The sequence below is a fragment of the Ostrea edulis genome, chromosome 7, assembly GCF_947568905.1.
Source record: "Ostrea edulis chromosome 7, xbOstEdul1.1, whole genome shotgun sequence".
Taxonomy (NCBI): Eukaryota; Metazoa; Mollusca; class Bivalvia; order Ostreida; family Ostreidae; genus Ostrea; species Ostrea edulis.
In genome coordinates this window covers 40,943,387-40,959,613 of record NC_079170.1, presented here as the reverse complement: position 1 = coordinate 40,959,613, position 16,227 = coordinate 40,943,387, and the positions used below count along the sequence as shown (strand labels likewise).

The 16,227-nt window shown below is 33.3% G+C and overlaps 1 protein-coding gene and 3 long non-coding RNA genes across 7 annotated transcripts in view; 2 read left to right on the top strand and 2 right to left on the bottom strand.

Moving 5' to 3' along the window:
* The window catches only part of LOC125675197 (uncharacterized), a 229,268-nt gene that overhangs the window by 148,877 nt on the left and 64,164 nt on the right, over positions 1 to 16,227 (bottom strand). The window lies entirely within an intron of this gene.
* LOC125654519 (cell death abnormality protein 1-like) overlaps positions 1 to 16,227 on the top strand; it is a 328,838-nt gene that overhangs the window by 293,186 nt on the left and 19,425 nt on the right. The gene's annotated exons all lie outside the window — the stretch shown is intronic.
* On the bottom strand, positions 9,005 to 12,862 carry LOC125676040 (uncharacterized). Its single transcript, XR_008796986.1, has 3 exons — positions 12,740 to 12,862; positions 12,362 to 12,631; positions 9,005 to 10,844 (listed from the first exon to the last, which is right to left on the bottom strand). It is a non-coding gene; the product is annotated as an uncharacterized LOC125676040 (long non-coding RNA).
* LOC125654552 (uncharacterized) lies at positions 12,856 to 16,079 on the top strand. Its single transcript, XR_008796987.1, has 3 exons — positions 12,856 to 13,828; positions 14,516 to 14,580; positions 16,040 to 16,079. It is a non-coding gene; the product is annotated as an uncharacterized LOC125654552 (long non-coding RNA).

The window sequence follows — 16,227 nt, the reverse complement described above, 5'->3', positions numbered from 1 at the left end:
AAAATCAAAGAAATCTGTGACATTGAGTGGCCAGACCCTATCTGATTTCTTTGATTTTTACATAGAATTGATCTTAAAGGTTTAAATAATGCCCTTTCTTCAATAAAATCTACATCAAAGGTTGAATTTATGTACCTATACATTTAGGTTATCAGACTAAAATTAAATTCCTTCAATGAATTTCATAGTTATAAAATGGCAATGGTCTTCAAAACGTAGACAAGTCTTAAAAATTGGCAATTTTGTACAATGACTGTACTTTACATTAAGGGCCATTTTTTTTAAAATTACAAACTGGGAAATAGTATTTTTGAAATAATACATTTAATATTACTGATACAATTAGTAACTTTGGCTTTTAAAAAATCAAGTGATACATTAGATAATTTAATTCTTCAAAATTGCTGAATTCACAGCAATTCATTAACTATTATTACATTTGTATTTTTCAACAAATTTCAAAGTTATAACTGACAGTGACCTTAAATATTGATAAGTCAAAATTAGATATGTAAAACATAAATGATAGACACCATGCCACAATCAGTTTTAAAACAGGTCAACTAATAAAAAAAAAAAAAAAAACAGTCACTCCCATTTTCAAGTTCCAAATCAGAATATGATCCTTGAGTTAACTCAATTGAAAGGGTAGATTGGGTGGTACATGTAGCACTTTCCTGAGAGAAATCCTGTAACACATAAGCTGCAAACGAGAGGACAAAGATAATATAACGATACTATTTTTGAATAATTCTAGATATAAAAAAACACAAAGTGAAACCTAAGTGGAGAAAAAATGAGATAATAATGCATGTATGCGTGATCTCCAATTGCTGGGGACGGGGTAGAGTTCACAAATTAACAATATTTTGTAGGAAGTTTCTCCAATGTAGGAGCTTTCTACAATTGAAGGGTGAGGGTGTTTTACCTGTAAAAGGGGTATCAATAGTAAAATGAACTTTGATAATGATATATTCCAATTACTAATGTGTCACATTATCATATCACATTCACGAATGAAGTAAAACATACATTACATTTCCAAGTTATGCAACACATGCTATTCAGCAAATGTTCGACTTTCACAATACATATACCAGTCAGAAATTACAGTTGATATCATAAATCATAAAAATCATTTATAAAAAATATAGCCTATTCAGATTCTCTTATGTGTTAATTAATTACGAATAACACGATGCCACATAATGAATACAATCAAAATTATCTATCGTAACTCACTGACAGACGTAAATTATTGTATGTGTGAAATGCTACATGTAGTACATGGTTTTCAATATACATTACTTGTTAAGCAATATAAAATTATACAATGTGCATGACTTTGTCTTGTGTATCTCTGTGATGACCTTTCCGTAAACTGCAAATATTGTGTTTCTTATTTCTCACTGTGCTCAGTTATACTAATGTATAGAGTTGATAATGAAATCCCTCACTCTTTTGAATACAAATTACCATTAAGTAAACTTAGTGGTAAAAAAAATAGAATATAAACCATTGTTATCAAGGAAATATGATTGAATTGAACACCCTTTATTGACGTTAAAACAATGTTATTGAATATCAACTGACTGTCATATGTAGACTGGTAAAATACATTTCTGAAAATGTTGTAAAAAGTTATGTATGATATAAGCAAACAAATCTATGTTGTATGATGTAAGAATATCAAATATGTAGCCCTAACAAAAATTTCAGTAATATGCAAGAGTTGACATGCCAGGTTGTGAGTGTATTTTGGTCCAGTGTGGCTCTGCTGCTAACAATTGTAACACAACCCAACTCTTTCTATTTTCGAAAAATATATGGGCTTTAAAACATGAGCACCGTAGTCATTTATCAGAGACCTGCACTGTAAATGCCATAAATGCATATTTCATTTGTAAATAAACATGCAACCTATGAATTTGTACTATATTTAAAATGCAACTATTATGATATTAGCATTTTTTGTAAAAATTATGTTTTTATCTCTTACCAATTCCCACTGTAATGAGTTGTCTTTTATGCAGTCAGTATTCTTTGCATGGTGATGACTATGTACCGCTGCTCGCTTTCACCTTACTGGTTTTGGAATGACCTTCACATTGGCATATTACTTTGATGACTCTCCAGTAAATACTGAACTCATGCTAAGGTTTAAACAAGTAGGCCTAATGTCTAACTGTCTATCATAAATATTCCACTTTGGTATTGTAAACAAGAAATGTTGTGTCGCCGAAATTTCCCGACCTGTTTGAGTGTCTTAAATGATTTGTGGTTTCTTTAGAACACACATATTATCTTTAACAACTCATTTTCACTTTCGTAGTGCATCGATATTCTACAACAACTCCCGTAATTGGAAAGTTACGTGAAATATTGAGATTACCTCCTTGCATCGTTCGTACTACCGCTTTTTTCACCACACAATATTGAAGAGTTCAAATAAGGGGATATAACAACGCCCAAACCCTCATTAATACATTTGTATTATTTTCAAAACAGCGCACTACAAAATTCCAAAAATCTATTATATTTTGATGTAAAAAATGTATAATGTTCTAAAAAATGTTTTTCAGCAAAATAATGTAAAACTTATACGGTACCAATTTTGATACACCAGAAGCGCATTTCGACAAATAATGTCACTTCAGTGATGCTCAACCGAAATGTTTGAAATCCGAAATAACTATGAAGTTTTAGATCTAAATATAGCCAAAAACAACGTGCCAAACAAGTGGAGCCAAATTCGTCCAAGGATAAGAGCTATGCATGAGGGAGATAATCCTTAATTTTGAAATGAATTTCTAAATTTAATAACAGCAATTAAATATACATCCGTATTTTCAAGCTAGTAACGAAGTACTTAGCTACTGGGCTGTAGAGACCCTCGGGGACTAACAGTCCACCAGCAGAGGCCTCGACCAAAAGGTCATAATGTAAAACTTATACGGTACCAATTTTGATGCACCAGATGTGCATTTCGACAAATAATGTCTCTTCAATGATGCTCAACCGAAATGTTTGAAATCCGAAATAAATATGAAGTTTTAGATCTAAATATAGCCAAAAACAGCATGCCAAACAAGTGGAGCCAAATTCGTCCAAGGATAAGAGCTATGCATGAGGGAGATAATCCTTAATTTTGAAATGAATTTCTAAATTTAATAACAGCAATTAAATATACATCCGTATTTTCAAGCTAGTAACGAAGTACTTAGCTACTGGGCTGTAGAGACCCTCGGGGACTAACAGTCCACCAGCAGAGGCCTCGACCAAGGGGTCATAATGTAAAACTTACACGGTACCAATTTTGATGCACCAGATGTGCATTTCGACAAATAATGTCTCTTCAGTGATGCTCAACCGAAATGTTTGAAATCCGAAATAAATATGAAGTTTTAGATCTAAATATAGCCAAAAACAGCATGCCAAACAAGTGGAGCCAAATTCGTCCAAGGATAAGAGCTATGCATGAGGGAGATAATCATTAATTTTGAAATGAATTTCTAAATTTAATAACAGCAATTAGATATACATAATAAGCAAAGGAAACATTATTTTTACAATCACCTTTAATAATGAAAATATACTAAATTGTACCTATATAAAATATTTCTAATTCAATTTTCGCCATTTAGATATTATTTACCAAGTTCAATATTTTATATATGTTGGACCTAGAATTAGTCTAAAGAATATTTTTATTTTCATCTATTTTTTCACCATCTCTTGAGAAAAATTAGCTTTTCAAAATGGGGGGGGGGGGGTCTTTATTATTTATGTGAGTCTATCTCAAGACATCGTAAACGTTAATCTAATCACCAGATTTCATTTTTACAGTATTTATTGTGTTGTTGATAACACCTTTTTATAAGAAAAAAAAATTCAAAATCAACGCATTGTAATAAATTATTTTCGAGCCAACCTAATTGTACGTATATTCCTCATAAACTTGTTATGAATTGCTACTATTCTGCAAATGAGCTGTTACGAAGAATAGATGCGGGATTGTGAAATTTTAGGATGATATTTTGACTTTGACACGCATGAAGAAAATATTAAGCAACAGAAAATTATTGTCTTGCGACTACCCTTTTGGGCGATTTTTGGTAGTTTGCATGGTTTTCTGGCGGATTTACTCTTAACAGTAGAACATAATATACTTATATTAGGTTTACCACCAGACTGCTAATACACCATTTTCAACTAACTCCAATTTTCATCTAGCCAGGGATTATTTTTTAACGCCTTGCTCAACAAATTGTTACGCTAAAAGAATTTCTTTATGCAAAATGTTATATATGAATTTGATTGTGCATAAATGAATGTTTGTGAAATATATGCTGAAATTTTAATAAGGATTTATTTAAATATGCATTATCAATACCCCATGAACAATTTTTAACATTATCAAAACTTTCTGACAATCAAACTTTGAAGGAATAATTAAAATAAAATTTTGATAAAATGATTTAATTTTCAAAAACTAATCATAAACAAATTATTGATCTAGTAGCCCAATAGAAACATTTGATATCTATCCATGTATAAATAGTTAACAAAATTATTTTTTGTTTTAACTAATTTGTACACGAAGGACGCACCATAATTCTCTAGATGGGAGAAACCCACTTTTCCCTTTGAATTCTTTTTTAATGAATTAAATTCACTGTATACGATGGCGATTTTTTAAAACAATGATATGGATTACAAGTTTTCATCAAAATGATGCTTCAATAATGATACATTGAATGTTAGGAGTGCGATTCTTTCTTGACCGACTAGGCGGGATAAAGAAGATCGCAGATCAATGTACAATGTAGCTACAGATCTACCCTTACCAAAATATAAACCCTCTGGCACACAGTTGCTGCAAATTTGCAGCGCGTTTGCGGCAAGTTTGCCGCAAGTATACTTTTCGTATGCAAATTTTTCCTCTGGTACACAGTTTGTGGCACAGTTGCGGCACACACTTGCTACATACTTCTGGCACACAGTGTGCGGCATATTTGCTGCAAGTATACTTTTCGTATGCACATTTTTCCTCTGGCACACAGTTTGCATCAAACGTGCGGCACACACTTGCTGCACACTTCTGGCACACAGTGTACGGCATATTTGCCGCAAGTATACTTTTCGTATGCAAATGTTTCCTCTGGCACACAGTTTGCGGCAAACTTGCGGCACACTCTTTTTGCAGACTTCTGAAACACAGTTTGCAGCAAACTTGCGGCACACTTCTGGCACTGTCTGCTCGACATTAAGGGATGCTATATAAACTGTCATTACAAAACAAAAACACAATAAAAATTCAATTAACATAATTTCAAGAACAATGACATATCAAGTAATTAACATGCAAGGTGAAGATAACGAACAGTGATCAATCTCATAACTCCTACAAGCAATACAAAATAGATAGTTGGGCAAACACGGACCCCTGGACACACCAGAGGTGGGATCAGGTGCCCAGGAGGAGAAAGCATCCCCTGTTGACCGGTCACACCCGCCGTGAGCCCCATATCCTGATCAGGTAAACATATTCAAAAATACTAATTAAAAACAATTATTCAAAAACAGAAATGACCGGGTTCTTGTAAAATATGTTATCTATCATAGGAACAATAGTAGAAACATACTGAAAAAATGACAAATTAAAGGTAGAATTTTTCAACAAAAAGAGAAAAAAAGAGAAGCATTTTTAAAATGTTACATGGATATCTTCAATGTTTTAAAAACATATATAATGTACAGGGTCTGGAAAATGTAAGTAAAAGCTGAGTTGGTTACATAAAGTACCATGCTTAAAAAATGACTAAATTCAACTTCACCATGCACATGTAATCTTTTCAAATAATGCCTGATCACTTCCGAAAAGACAAATGCACATTTACAATACTTCCCTAACAGCTGTTCAAGGTCTGAAGGATGTCAAATAAATGCTGTAAGAGGAGTTGATTACAAAAAATAGGTACCATCTATTCAGGAAATGCTTAAAAAATGACAAAGTTCAACTAAATGTAATTTTTTTGAAAAAAAGTCTGATCACATTCAAAAAGACACATGCACATCTTCAATGTGTCCATAACTACTGTACAAGTTTGAGGAATATCATTTTAAATGTGCACGAGTTGATCTCACAAAATAGGTACCATCTATTTAAAAGAAATGCATAAAAATGACCAAGTTCAACTACACATAATTTTTTTTAAAAAGTCTAATCATTTTCAAAAAGATGCATGCACTTCTTCAATGTGTTCACAACAACTGTACAAAGTTTAAGGAATGTCAAGTTAGAGGTGCATGAGGATTTGATTACACAAAATAGTTACCATCTATTCAAGAAATGCTTAAAAATGACTAAGTTCAACTACATATAATTTTTTTTGTAAATGTCTGATCACTTTCAAAAACATATATGCACATCTTCAATGTGTTCATAATAAATGTACACAGTTTGAGGAATGTCAAGTTAGAGGTATACGAGGAGTTGATTACACAAAATAGGTACTGTCGATTAAAGAAATGCTTAAAAAATGACGATTTCCAACTACATGTAATTTTTTTCAAAAAATGTCTGATCACTTTGAAAAAGGCACATGCACATCTTCAATGTATCCCTAACAACTTTACAGAGTTTGAGGAACATCAAGTGAGAGGTGTGAAAGGAGTTGATTACACAAAGTAGGTACTATTACAGGGACACTACTGTCGCTTGCCCACCAGTCATTCACCATTTTATAAAATGTTTGCACATTGTGCAACCCGACCAAAAATATAAAATATAATTATAACAAGATGTGAGAGAAAACTTAAAGAAACTGCAACAACTTCTAATCTACAAATATTGCATTGTGCAATGTTAGAGATTACATTTTAATTGGAAACTGCTGCATACAGAATTTCTTTCAAGATTCAAGAGAAAAATATCAACCACAATGGCACTTTTCTGGCCTAAGGTCAGGTTGTGATTTAAATAGATTTGTGAATTTTGGCCGTTTTAGATCAATCATGTCAAATAAAAGCTTTTAGAAAATAAAATCCTTCTTAAACTAGCAAGTGCTATATAAATGATGCTATAGATGCTAGAATTGTGTATACAATTAAGACAAAGGAGTTGACATGATCTTATTTACATGTAATTAAGAAGGAGGTCTATCATTTGCATAACATGACTATGTACATCAATAACAACAGGTTTCGACAACATTTGCAGATAAGAATGAAATATATTCAAAATTCACACATGTAAACTATGCACTTTTCCTCAGAAAAATCTGGAGACAATCTACATTGATTTTAAAATCAGCACTGTGAAGGACTTTATATTCTGATAAATTAATACAGACTTGTGGGCACTTAATTATTAGGGAGAACACTGTAAACATTTACACAAGTTTCTCCATCATAGATGAACGGGAGAATAATAGGACTATCTCCATGCTGTCTGCACCTTAGAATCAAAAACATGATAGAATTCTGGACCTTTTTCTAATCTTCCACTTGTTCAGTACTTGGTCATCACAATCACATATTGTCCGCAACAGCTCTACTGTCCCATCATTGTTGTGATAAACTGTAAATAGTTTTTCGGTTAAGACAGAGTGCCTTTACTCACAAATACATGTAGCAGGCTCATCAGATTCACTTGGCAAGTGTGTATAAATTGAATGTCATTTCTTTTTTAAAAACTAAATAACACTAAGCAACACTAAGTAACTTCATTAGTGATTTATACACATTAATCCAGGCCTGCATGTTGGAACTCTCAGATATGGCAAGTTGAGGACAGCCTATCAACACACCATCACAACTTCTGAATCTGCAGGACTATCATGAAATATATTCTGAAAAAGATATAAAATTTTAAATAATTACGAGATACCATTGACCCTCCTATATACACTGCTTGAAAAAACGGCTTTACAAAACTTTACTGCAGTTGTAAATTTCATTAAAGGTGATTCAAAAGCAAGTTCATCTTTTGTATTAAATTTACTTAAAGTAAATATGTAAAGTTCATCTTTACATTGGCTTTACAGAAAGTAAATCTTTAAAGGTCATCTGTATATTACCTTTACTAGACGTAAATTTGTAAAGGTCATGTTTGTTTATAAACTTTACGGAAAGACGACCTTTACTAGTACTAAAATACAATTATTTATGTACTTAGGTTCTATCATAATAAACCATATAACGGGTATTTTCTGCAGTTGTCCATTTTTGCGGAGAGAAAATCCACAAAAATTATCGCACTTTCTCTAGAGATAGAAATGTTATAAAACCGCAGAATAAATTCTGCTACCTTTTCTGGATCGAATCGCAAATTTCCATTCGTAGGAAATGTCCCTTATACGATATGTTTAGGGTAGGGCTATGCGCAATTTCACACACACATATATATCTGTGTGTGTACACATGCCTTCATTTGGTAGATCAGCATTTTCATATCTATTTATCCACTTTTTCAATCTCGTCATATTGATACTAATGTATGAGCTTCAAATTATTCCACAGTAAAAACCAAGAGGTCCATGGGCCACATCACTGATCTGAGTTACCTTGGCCCATATCTGAAGACTTTCCATTTATATTTGCATGTAAAACCTTAGTCCCTATTGTGGCCCCAACCTACCCCTGGAGGTCATGATTTTCACAAACTTGAATCTGCATAGGTCAGGAAGCTTTCATGTAAATGTTAACTTCTTTGGCCCATTGGTTCTTGAGAAGATTTTCTCTATATATTTCTATTCAAAACTTTGATCCCCCATTGTGGCTCCAACTTATCCCCGGAAGCCATGATTTGAACAAACTTGAATCTGCACTATGTCAGGAAGCTTTCATGTAAATTTCCACTTTCCTGGACCAGTAGTTTTTGAGAATATATTTAAAGATTTTCCCTATATATTTGTATGGAAAACTTTGATCCCCCATTGTGGCCCCATCCACCCCCCCCCCCACCCCCACCCCCGAAATCACGATTTTAACAAACGTAAATCTGCACTATGTCAGGAAGCTTTTGTGTAAATCTCAGCTCTTCTGGCTCATTGGTTCTTGAGAAAAAGATTTTTAAAGTCTCTTGATTATAAAGCTACATTTGAAGTATCAAATCAATCGAGCAAACAATATATCTTGTAGATGTCTACAAGATCAGTGTTTGTCATACACTCACCCGCTATATCCCCTCTCGCAATGAATTGTGAGGGGATAACTATGAACTAGATATCACGCCATGTTTATATAGATAACACCACTTTCACCCTATCCACCTATTTCAATTTCCAATACACCAGTGTTATTATTTACTTGCGCATCTTCAACTCCGTTAATATTTCTAAATTGAACACATAATTCGCAAACCCATTTCATGTCTATTATTTGAACATAGTATACATTTACTTTACACCAATTTCATGTCAATTATTTGAACATTGTATCTTTACTTAGTACATATATTCAATAAAACAACAGAATTCAAAATGGTGAAACAACATAACAAAGATTAATTCATGCTTTTGTGACAATTACAAAAATTAGCAGGAAATTTTTAAACTTGAATACTAAATTTGAATATGAATTATACAAATACCAGGTAAAATATATTTTTTTTTTATAAAATAGAAATAATATTTGTACATTGCAGCTTTGGAAGATAAAATAACAAAAACGCACTACATGAAAAAGTGTGCCATTAAAGAACATAATCATGAAGGTGGACACGTTATGTTAGAATTTAAAAACAAAAATTATGAATATTTATCAACATGTATATTGGATAAATTTAATGTGTTTATGTGTCAAGCTTCACACTTGAACAAATGTGTGCTGACTTCACAAAGCGGTATTGTGTATTTGGTGAAAAGTGGCTGTGTCAATACCATGTGCTTTATGTGTCAAGCTTCACACTTGAACAAATGTGTGCTGATTTCACAAAGTGGTATCATGCATTTGGTGATGAAGTGGCTGTGTCAATACCATGTGCTCTATGTGTCAAGCTTCACACTTGAAAAAGTGTGTGCTGACTTCACAAAGCGGTATTGTGTATTTGGTAATGAAGTGGCTGTGTCAATACCATGTGCTCTATGTGTCAAGCATCACACTTGAAAAAGTGTGTGCTGACTTCACAAAGCGGTATTGTGTATTTGGTGATGAAGCGGCTGTATCAATACCATGTGCTCTATGTGTCAAGCTTCACACTTGAAAAAGTGTGTGCTGACTTTACAAAGTGGCACCATGTACATGATGCCGTGATAAAGTCAAAACAGTGCCTTACGTTAAGTAAATGAATCGCGTTTGTGAATATATGTTGTCCTTGCCCGAATCATTTATGCATAAAAATATTTTTTTTCTAGACTGCCAACTGTGTTTCCAACAATACAGGAATCCATAAACATAATATCACATAATGTATGCATAGCAAAAATACATATCATTGTAACAGTCTAGTGGTTCGATCACTGGGTCGTGAATTTATTTTATGAGATTTCTGTTGTTGTAAATATAATTTAAAAGACTCAACAGAAACAATTGTTAAATATCGAGTATATCAGAATATGTCAGATGATCATTCGCGATGAACTTCACATGAACGTATATTAGTGTTTCACTTCACAAAAAACAAGTGTTCTGAAAAATTGTCTAGTGTCTAACAAAAAGGTACAATATAGTGCTAATGTGACTTAATATAAGTTCCGTATTTCCTATAAAGCATTGTTTTTTCAAAAAACTAGGTATTTCGTCAATAATCATCTCCAAGGCAACTCTTATTCAAAGCTTCTGCTATCAAGTATCTCCAATGTGAGTTCTGGTATACATCTTCTGTCAGAGGGCATTGGTTGCTGAAAAATATATAACATACATTAATGATCAATGATATACATTTTTCAACATAAATCTTCAATTTTGTGAAATAAGACATCAGATTACAATTATCTTCTAATAAACAAGTTCTCCAACATTATAGTATACAATGACCAGATATTTAGATTTTCCTAAAACATTCGCTGATCTGAGAATTTCACTAGTCCATAACTTTAAGGTAGACCATCCATAACTGATCTATTTTGTATCTAATAAATGGATGGTGGGATTGTTCTTACCTTTGTATCATTTTGAAGGGTTGGTAAAATCAAAATGTTCTACCACAGGATTTTTCAAAATTTTGATTACTAACTGATAAATCACACCTTAAAGTTTTTCCCCCTCCTTATTTTCTAAAGGGCAGATAACTGTTCAAGAAAAAAATTTAAGTAAAAAAAAAATCAACTTCTAATCTTTAACTAGTCCGAGACTTTCGTTAAATTCACTTTCATAGAACACATTCAATTTGCTTTCAATCATTAAAAGTGCACGCTTCCTTCCAAAATGTTTTTATTGTTATACTTTTAAAACATTTTTTTTTCTGCTTGATATTGCTGGTCTGACGGACAATTGGACGCAAATGGAGGGTGGAAATTATCTAGTCCACCCCATAAACTTCAGATCCCAGACCTTGGACCACTGTATTTTAACCCCATGACATATATAATATGAACCATAAATTATTTATGGACCATTATCAATATACACAAATTAGAATTAACATTTGAGGACTGGACTGTAAAATGTGTGTATTGCAGAGAATACAGTGTGCATCTGAAATATGATATTTAGTTCTCACTCATTTCAAAATGACAACTCTGCAAGTGTCCACACGATCTTCTTGTTGGATCAGATGCTTTCTCTTACACACTAGTTTGCGAGTATCAGGACTGACGGGCCATAATGTATGTATGATATCTCGCACTGCAATAAAACAGCACCTGTTTACTTGATAATTTCCATTTTACTGAGAAGGACATTATGATAAAAGTAAACATACAACTTCATATGACTAAAATGTAAATTAATCATCAATTCTTTTCACCCAACCACAATGTAGCTATTGTAAAGATGATGATCTGTGAGCTATTCTCCCAACTGTTGGGCACATGATGTATATTGGCTACTCGCTTGGCTGTCATTTACCAATTTTGTTTCAGCCATTTGCACAACCGTCGTGTACTTATTTCATATGAGTGTGGCAACATACACAACAGTTGTGCACTTCTTTCAAACTGACTGTCTTCACGACTATGACCAAACCATAATAAATAAAATTACTACCTATATGTATATCAGGTGGTCATGTAACAGTACTATACATATATAATACATATCACCGGTCAAGTTCACTGCCATGTCCATGATCAGCTAATAATAGGAGACCATAAGTGACTATTCTAAAGTTTAAGTAATAAATCGGTGTCGTTAATATATATATATATATATGTACTATGTCATCACCCTTGCCGCGTTTTTTTAAAGTGTGACTTACCTCTCAGGGAGCCTCATTGCCTGCAACTTTGAGAATTTAGATCCGCCCTTGATGAAATAACGACACATTAGGTTGATGCAAGTTGGCACTCAGTCACAAGTCGCAGAAACATTGAGCCCACTACATGTCTTAGACTCTCTAGGCACTAAGTGTGTACACCGTTTACATCTAGCACCAATCGTTCAATGCAAGTAGGCCATATACAAGTTCGGCATAGCCTGGGCCCCATGCTCATGATCCTGGGGTCAGTATTTCCCTTTATCTACAGGCCTACAAATACAATCAGTTAGCTTGTGAAGCAATATGACCCAAATGATCTGAAGCTTCATATCAAAGAATAAAAAGTAGCATCATGGAATAGCAAGCTATTGTACTTACTTTTCTCCCTTTGTCTTTGTTCTCCCATTTTGGCGGATTATCTTGTTTACATCCCCATGATGCATTTCGGTTCGGCAATCACATTCATTCCTTTGGTAATTCGGTTTATTATTTCATTATTCATTTTAATTCAATACTTCTGCATATTTCTGTGAAAGTTCGGTAAGATCTTATAAACTATCTAAATGATATAAATTTGGATCATCCCAATCTTTTCCCCACTACACTCCTCATTGAATCTCACATGGGTTTGAACTTTTGTTGGATTCATCGAATTAATATTTGAACAAGTTAGCAACTACGTTGTTTACCTCACCATATTTGGTGCATTGGGAACCAATCAATTTAAAACGTGCTTTGCGCGAATTGCGCTGTTTATTAAAATGTGGAAAGAAGACATAGAAAGGGGCTTTTATCTACTGAGATGGAAACTTCCATTAATCGACTTCTGGAGACCAGTACCAGGTAGGTAGCTGAAATTTGTTTGTAAACAAGCACTTGCTATTACTATTAGAAAGGAGAGTTACTCACTGTAACAAAGACTTTTGACAGTCTAATACATGTATAGTATTGGTTATATGTCGAACGTTAGTTCCTTTCAGAGGACGTGTTAACGCAGGGTTGGTATTACATAGTGGATTGGTATAAGTACGTTGTATGATTGATTAATCCGAGTTTACTTATACATTTCCTGTCCATTTCCACAACAGTTCTGTATTACTATTATCTTGCATGTACAGTGGCTGATCTGGAAAGGTGGTGCTCCCCACTTTTGTTGAATATTTTTAACAAAAATGAAAATTAATTTATTATGTGCCATTATCTCCTCTGGGGACGAAAAAGGTACATTTAAATCCCTGTGAAAATTTTCTAGATCCGCCTCTGAATTCTATATAGTGCAAGTACAAGCGAAACAATGGACTAATAACTGACTTACTTCTTAGCCGTATTGTGGAAAAATGTAAATATTCTTCATCATATAATATTATCGCATCTTCCATTTCTATTAACAGGTTCTTTTTTCAATAGCCATCACAAACTAAATTATTGAAAAATGAAGGGAGTGGAGCTACTCAGAACTTCAATGAGGTAACTTTTGAATTTGATATTCTATATGTAATGAAAAGTAAATATTTGTAGTAGTTAAAGCTATATGGACCATGAATATTGGCTTAGGTAGCTCAGTGGTTAGAGCACCTGACTAGTAATGCAGGGGTCCCAGGTTTGATTCCTGATTCGTTCATACATTTGATTTCCTCTTCCTTTATTACATTTAAGTCCAATGTCTTGGTATAATGAAGGTAAACATTAAAAAATAACCATTAGTTTTTATTTTGTAATTTAGCAAGTTAAGGGACAAGATGAAAAGCTCAATGTCTGATGAAAATCTTAATTGAAATAGTTTGGGGGAGGGAAGGGGGTAAAAACTCCCACAAGTTTCGGTCACTCATCCAATATTCTATTTATTATAATACATGAATAAATGCAGTACTTCAGCAGGAAGAAAGTGAGCAGGACTGAAGTAACTCATTGAAAATTTGGAAATAACATTTATTACATTTTAATGAACATTTAAAATAAGAATTAGAAAATGTATATAATCTTATTTAGTACTATTGTGTTATTGTATGATAATCAATTTGGGTCAAAACTGTGATTTTTTTTTTATCAGACATTGAACTTTTGATCTTGCCCAGGCTAACAATGTGTCATATTTATCTATGCATCTAATATACCAGTATATATATGTAATATTACTCCAAATTTTTATTTCAGTTCAACTGAGATTTGATTTACAACAGTAACATGGATTAAGACAACATTATAATAAAGGAAGACAGGTACATGGTTAAAATACTCTTTGTTTTAACGATTACAAGCTCTCAAAATAATTCAATACAAATCAATCATCTGAATATAACTTGAAGATTTGATGCAATGCACATGAGTTGTGTACATGTTTAATATTAAAGTTATTAACATATGATAGTCACCATTTTTATTTTTACATACATGTACACATAAAAAAATCTAAAGTAACTAATCAATTACATCCTCTAAAGTACATGTAATCTATTGCAATCGATTACAGGGCAAAATTGACTGTACTCAATTAGTAATCAATTACACAAAATTCCTTTAAGTTGTTGATTATTGATCGATTACATTTTTGAGTAATTGTGACTGGTCGCAGTAGCTCAGTGGTAGAGTGTTTGTCTCGTAACCGGGAGGTGGTGAATTTGAGCCCCGCTCGTGGCCATGTTAAACCTAAGATGTAAACATAGGCAGTGTGCGAAACTAACTTTAAAGTCCTATAGACTTTCGGTCCATAGTCATTTTATTTCCTATAGACCACAACAAATTCCTATAGACCAAAATTTAACATGCAATATTCATTGTTATTAAAAAATAAATAATTGACACAAATCGGTTTGGCAATTTGTTCATAAGTTTAATTATATTCTTTTTCAATTGCGTGCACAGCAAGCTTTTCAATTAGAATTTCGTTTTCTTTTTCATTTTGTGCCAGCTCAGTTTCACTGTCTGATTCTTCATCTAAGTCACTTCTACGTTTCGTTTTGAACTTTTCTCATGATTTTCTGCGACTTTAGCCTTGCTGGAACTTGTACTGACCGCTTTCCGTTTGATTCAAGTGCGTGCATCTTCCACATATTTTTCAAACCATTAAGAAGGACATTCCGAATTTGCACGAAAATGGCGTACATTGAAGTAAATATCAAATTGACCCCCCCCTTTAAAAATGGAATAATCTTATTCGAATGATTTGTAATTACATTGGGGGAACATTTTATTACAGCTAAGGGGTGAACAGAAACATCAGCGTACTACATATAAACTAGCAGAGAACCAGTTTTTTTACTCGGAATTTCTATAGACAAGTCGGTCTATAGCTATTTTGATCGTTATAGACCAACTCGATTTTCTATAGACATTGTCTATCGGTCCATGGTTAATTTCGCACACTGCATAGGTAGTGATTGCTCCTTTGCCAAATGCTCAGGATTTTGAAGTGCGAACCACGGGTCTTTCGGATATGACCTTTAAAAAAGAGGTCCCATGTCGGGGCAGGCGTTGGCATGTTGAATAACCCTCACTACTACGTCCATAAGCGATATGAATAGGTTTAAATTTGTGGTACTTAACCTACAACTGGTGACGTCTCAATATGACTGAAAATTTCTCGACGGGACACAAAACAAACAAACAACCCATGCCTGTTCCAAATATACTACAGTTTTTATTTTCCGTATGAATATAAATTTTCATTTTTGATTACAGAAACCAAGAAATAGACCATTGCCAAAGAAAATGGACAGAAGGGAAGAAGAAAAAGGCTACAAATTTTCCAAAGTCCAAGAGTGCTAATGGAATGATGCCAAGCGATGAAGAAGATGATGAGGGCTTCTTGACATACCGATATTCATAGGAAAGCAACTCCTTTAAAACATACATAGACATTTGTCTGG